At 38.4% G+C, this 6,382-nt stretch overlaps 1 long non-coding RNA gene across 1 annotated transcript; it reads right to left on the reverse strand.

Annotated features, from left to right (window-relative positions):
- Positions 1–1,929: 1,929 nt before the first annotated feature.
- Positions 1,930–5,498, reverse strand: LOC134563492 (uncharacterized). Its single transcript, XR_010083388.1, has 2 exons — positions 4,962–5,498; positions 1,930–2,248 (listed from the first exon to the last, which is right to left on the reverse strand). It is a non-coding gene; the product is annotated as an uncharacterized LOC134563492 (long non-coding RNA).
- Between the last annotated feature and the right edge of the window lie 884 nt (positions 5,499–6,382).

Consider the following 6,382-nt stretch of genomic DNA (forward strand, 5'->3'; position numbering starts at 1 on the left):
CCCTCTTTCCCCTGTTGTTTTGCAGTGGGGGATGGGGGGAGCTGCGCCGCACGGCCGCGGGCCGCTCGCTTCAGTGTTCTTTTCGGGGTGCGGGGTAAGGTGCGGAGTGGGGGATGTCCAAGGAACTGTTAGAGACTGCTTTTGAGCATCCCCTCCCTTTTCTGGCGTTGCGGTCGACATGTGGGCTCGCTTCTCAGAGGGCTGGGAATCTAATTCCTCTTTGCCTCTCTGCTGTCGTGGGAGTTTTAATTCTTCCCTGGAATTCTGTAATATGGTTTGCAGCAGTGCACTTGCCAATGCCATTAATTTGAGAGCTTTTTTTTTTTTATCTCTCCTTATTGCATTTTGATATAGTGTTTTTTTGTTCACCTCTTTCCAAAATTCTATCTGGAACTTTAGTTCCGATTTGTGTTGTAGGATTGCGAGGCAAACCCATTATTAGAGAGCTGCTGACTCTTTCAATTGAAGCCGCAAATTATGCAGCAGTAATGCTTTGCCAAGTTAATAAGATACGTAGCTATTTCTGGAATGCATTCCCCCCGTGTTCTGGGTTTTTGACCGGTCTCACCTAGGTGCAGTCTTTCCTGGCTGTGGAACTGGAACCGGTGATGTCCCTTGCTGTCCGGCAGCTGTGGGATGACGCAGCCCTGGGCCCTGGGTCCACGTCAGTTCGGCTGAAGTTCCAAGGTCGGCGACTTGCTGAATCTGTTCTTATCTTCGAATGATGGAGTTTTTATCTTCTTCTGAGGGTCCCATCTGGGGTGCCATTTCTCAGGGTTGTAGTTTTCCTGAGATTCTCCTTGGGGTTCCTGTTCCCCAAGGTAATAAGGGTTCCCCCAGGGTTGCTGTTCCCTAGGAGTTTCCCCTGGGTTGCTGTTCCCAGAGGTAATAAGGTTTTCAGTCTTCTCTTTGCCCTAAGTGTTACACACCAGAGGTAGAGACGACAAACTGAGTCCGCCGGTGCACATTTCCAAGGTTGTTTATTCTTCATTATCTCAGTCCTTTTTCAGCTCTGCCAAACACTTCCCTGGCAGGGTACCTTATCTTAGTTCTTTCTCAGCTCTGCAAGGTGTCTCCGCAGAGCAGGACACGCGGCAGACTGGGCGCATCAGAGAGCCCCGTACCTTATGTACGGCACCCTTGACCCAACCACTGTCCGAGACGTATTTTTTATTTACAAAATTTTACCAATACCTATTACCTATACTAACATGTCAGTTCTACTCTAAACCAATCTCTAAAACCCAACTCAGCACAAGATGGGAGACGAGAACAAGAACAAAGAAGACAGGGGCCACTCCCCAATTCCTCCATCTTGTCTCTTCAGCCCCATATGCTAAGAATCCTAATTTCTATATTTATATTCTATAATAAACCATCCACTACTTATTTTAAATTCTTAGGATTTGTGATTCTTCCTGCATGTGAGTGTTCACTCCCATGGACAGGGATCAGAGGCAGTGTCCTCCTGGGACCTGTGTGGGTCTAACTGACCCCCCTGTACAGATCCCAGACCCCCCTGTCCGGTCTCCAAACCCTCCAGGGTGGCCAGAGGGATGTTCTAGACTCCGACACTTCCTGAATGAGCCAATAATGGAAATAAAATTAAACCTTTTGATAGAGGTGGTTTTGACTTTGCATAAGGTAGTTTCTCGTCCATGAAATACACACATAATGAAACAGACACAGATACAGACACAGGCATGGACCCAGAGATTTACCTTGTATTAAGTATTGTAAACTATTCTTTAAAATTAACTGAGAAAACTTCTACCTGAGAAATTCGAGGATGAGTACACTTAAGTTTACTTTAATCTACTAATTATGACTGCCTGTCACTAAAAAGAGATTTATGACTTCTAAGTTTGTTCCTTTACCAAACACCACGTTACCATGAAGGTTTCCTCTGGGAAAACAAAAAACCAGGAGGACAAAATAAACAACAATTTATTAAAAAGGACTTAGTCTTTTAAACATTAAGGGCTAGGAAGAGTGTCTTTCCTGATGGATTTATTTCCATTTATCCAGTAGCCCTCTGGATTAGGTGTCCAGACCACAAAAATTTGCCAAATCTGAAGACCACTGTGGAGCACACCCTCTTCTGGTTACAGTGAGCACTCAGAGTATCAGATCAGTGATCAGATCAGAGGGACCTGGGTCTGAGAAGCACTCTTGGGTCCACAGCTCAGTCCTGGGTCAGTGAATCACTGCTGGCCTGCACTCTGCAGCAGCTGATCCAGAGCAGCAGCTATGGTAAAAACAAGCCTGTAATGTGAAAACTTACAACTGATCAATATTTTGACTTCACTAAATAAAGGGATATTTGTTCACATTTTTCCCACTTGTTTCAAATATCTGTATGGTAAATATTTCATAATGCTGTGTGTTGTGACGTGATTTGACATCATTATTTGAATTTCGATATAGTAATTACTTTGGTTACCTTTCAATACAGAAATTTTCCATTTCTATATGCAGTATATGTGATTTTGTAGCTTTCAGAGATTAACACATTAACTGATTAAGAACATCTATACTAAAAGCCACTATCTAGGCTGAAAGCAGATAAATGCTCAGAAACTGAAGTTCAATAAAGTTGCTCTTGAATTAACAATAATCTTTAAAAAACAGCTACTTGCTGTATGTACTGAAGCTTGTTCTCTTGCTTTTAGGGTAATGAGAGTCCTAAACCATTATATTTTTCCAAACCAGAGCAGCTGTACCTAGGACTTCAGAGAGACATGGAAATAGAATGGTAGTAGTGCAGTTGCTCCACAGTAAGTCACAGTATTTCCTGCATCCCTATACTATGCTTATTAATAGAGCAATGACTGTAATGGTTATACCTGTAGCTTCATCTGTTCTCAGAGTTTGAAGTAGCATCTGTTTCCTGGATTGTGTCAAGAAAGGCAGTCAGAGTTGTGTAAATCTTTTGCAGGTGTTTATTAGCCAATACATATTGCCTCTGAACATAACTATGGAAATTTCTTAGGAAGTCAAAAAGTGGCATTATCATAGAATGAATCATCTCATCAGCCCACACAGTCTAAAATTTTCTGACTTACCTCTCTACTTCACTGCATTTCTCACCTGTCTTAAAATCAGTGCACAAAAATAGAGGTTGCCTTAATTAAATGGTTGTGATTTTCCAGTATTAAGGTCAGCCTTGAAACTTGTTTCTGAAGAAAATTTGCATTTGAGTATTTAACCTCTTTCAGTGAGAATAACTCTCCTTAGAAGCAACTTTAATAGTAACAGGTGGTTCTGGTCTGTTGTTTTGGTTGCTCCACACCAAAACCACAAACTCTTCAAGGTTTCTGTTGAGTCTGGGGCACTACTGTCAAAATCAAAGTGACCTTTATTATAGGACAGTGAAGAAAGAAAAGACCATAACTGGAAAACAACTCTGCTGTAGAAAAATTATTAAAGAAATGCAATGATATCTGCACTGAACACTGTCTCAAGATAAATCATAAAAAGGGCACTTTTTGATTTGAAATTTTAAATTTTAATTCCTAGGAAAGGTAATATATTTGGTCCAGTCATTTAAGTCTTATGTCAACCATGGGCCTATATTTTCGTTCATTAAGGAAACAGTTTTAGTGGTTGATTGTTGTATAATAAGCACATTCAGAGGCATAAAGGAAATAGGTTCACTTAGAAATCTGAGTGCAGATTAGAACCTCCAGTATCAGTGAACAGAAATTTTATTGCTTGGTTTGCTTATTCATATGAAGCATTGATGAAGCATTATGGAATTGATTGAGTAACTTTAATATAGATCATATTCCTTTGTAGAATTCCTTATAGCATTCCAGGTGCTACTCTTCGACACTCACATGCAAGTACATTTATGTTTCTGAACGAATGTGCTGAAATCCAAGAGCTAAGAATATCATCTATGTGGAAGCAAGCTTACAGGAGCTAGAAAATGACAGAGTTAGCTGTTAGCTTCAGAATAGTGGAAGAAAAAAAAATACTGGCAAATTCTCATCATGCCCATTCAGAATTATGCTGTGAAAAGGGTCTAATAACTAGGTGAAGTAACTATGACCAGGAAAAAATAGAAATAGAATGTTCTTGGATGTGTATTGATCTTGATTGTGCTGATTTACATCCAGCATACCACCAAAGAACAAACATACCATCTGGAGTCTCTAGACATGAAATTGTCAAATTATTCATGTGTTACACAGTTCTCAGGTCTCTAGAATACCCATTATCATAGTACAAAGTGTTATATTTAGGCCATTCCACCTTCAGTTTACTTCAGAACACTTTTGATGATAAAAATTTCAATTGTAATTATTTCACATAATGCTAAAAAGAATTCTTCTGAAGGGAAGAAACAAATAAAAGCTTTAAATTACAATGATGGATTTTTTTTCCCTTACTGTAGAAGCACTATGAGCTTAAGACAACTTAAGGGAAGTTTTTTCCTATGCTTGATAACATATGACATCTAATATTTTACTGAAGATTTTTCAAACGACTGAATGGAATTACTTGTCATAGGATGTTTATGTGATTACAGGGTGAACCAGGAAAGGTATCTTTTCTGGTTTAAATAACTGTATGAACAGAAGAGAGCTTCTGTGTTCTCATGCAACCATGTTGCTCATGCAAACAGAAAAAGTTAATGCAGGCTGAATGACAAATGAACAGACTTGTATTTATGAATACCATTATTTACACAGCTGGAAATTACATTACAGAATCCAAAGTGGTTGTATAAACAAAGTCACAGAATAACCCAACTAAGTTTACTGTTGTATGAGAACAGCAAGACTTACTGGTGTTAGTGATTAATTTTTTTTTTTTTAATTTTTTTTGGTGAACACTTTCAAATATAATGCTGATAATAAATACATTTTTTCATACTGCTGCACTTCAAAATTCACTAACAGTGGCCTGTGATGTGTTAAAATATGATTTTTGGATAAAAGAAGTACTTCACTTACCTGTTTATGTCTTCTCTGTTAAAGAGAGAAATTTACTTTTAATAATGGTAATTTGAAAAATATGTTGCTGGCTAGCACCTCCACCACCTGTAGAACTCATATTCCCAAATAAACACAAGAGCTATAGAAAGATTCATAGACAGAATACCTTGAAGAGCTAGAGAGTATGTTAAACTGTACAACAGAGTGAGCTGTGGGTAAACAGGGAGGAGGAAGCAGAAGGGGAGGAGCAAAACAGGAAAGGAAAGAAGCTCAGCAGAGAGAGGCCGATGTGTTGAAAAGAAGATTACATGGAAAAGCTGAAACTGAAGTCGAAGTACAAAGGTTACACTACTATTTTTATGCCAATAATTCTGAAGGCAGTAATAGGGAATAACCTATTTTCCTTCTTCTATGCAAAAAAGGCACATTTTTTCTCATGAAAGACATAGTTCTCTTAAGAACCAGGTGCACAAACTGCAGACACTCAGCCGAAATGCTAACAGGCTTTTATCAGTGGAGAGTGCCAAGTTTGACAGGAAGAAACAAAAAGAAGGAATGTATGAGATGATGTTTTCTCCCCTACCTGTCCGGGACATAGAGTTTTGAAGATACAACTGTGCGAAAATGTTCCTCAAGACGGCTTTGCAATAGTGACAAGAATTTCAAAAGTGAAGACGAAACCCCAGTGTATTTCCATTTCCTGGAGTGATAATGTTAGAATACAAACATTTCCATTCTGTACTACACACATAGCTCACCTAGAGCCATATCCTGTGCCAGATAATGACCCTGGGTCCTTTTGCTGATTGTATGAAAACCCTGTACAAAGTTAATTTGCTAGAATATCCAAATAATGAAAGTTTCACCACCTACATGAAGAAAATGGACTTGTTTCCCTAGCTGTGGGACTTTATGCCACCTAAAATCCTCCTTTTTTAGGTCCATTCAATTCTAAATCATTACTTGCAGAATTGAATAGTATTAATTAAGAAATAACATTGCTAAAACCAGTATTCATTCTTTCTTTTTGGAATTGCGTCCTTTCAGTTACATTAAAGATTATCATACTCTTATAAAGTAAGACAGAAAGAGGAATATAGCTTCCCAGCTCTTTAATAGCCATTATTTTTGACTGTTTTTCTGTCCTGTAGGGATTTGAATTTGATTCTTTAGAGGAAAAGAATCCCTTTTTTCACTTTTTTAAATTAACATTTCTCCGCTACCCCCATGATTTTATCTGACCTTAGTTTAACCACACTAGAAGCTAGAATTTGGTTAGCTCTAGATTAATATCTAGAATATCTCTTTTCAAATAGAAGTGCTATAGACCAAATTCCAGATAATGCCAAGACATTTACTTACATAATTACATTATTTAAAATTTTCAGTATTACTTTTTGTTCTCTCCCTTATAGGTATTGTCCTAACATAAAAGTTCC

This window comes from Prinia subflava, chromosome Z (genome assembly GCF_021018805.1).
Source record: "Prinia subflava isolate CZ2003 ecotype Zambia chromosome Z, Cam_Psub_1.2, whole genome shotgun sequence".
NCBI lineage: Eukaryota > Metazoa > Chordata > Aves > Passeriformes > Cisticolidae > Prinia > Prinia subflava.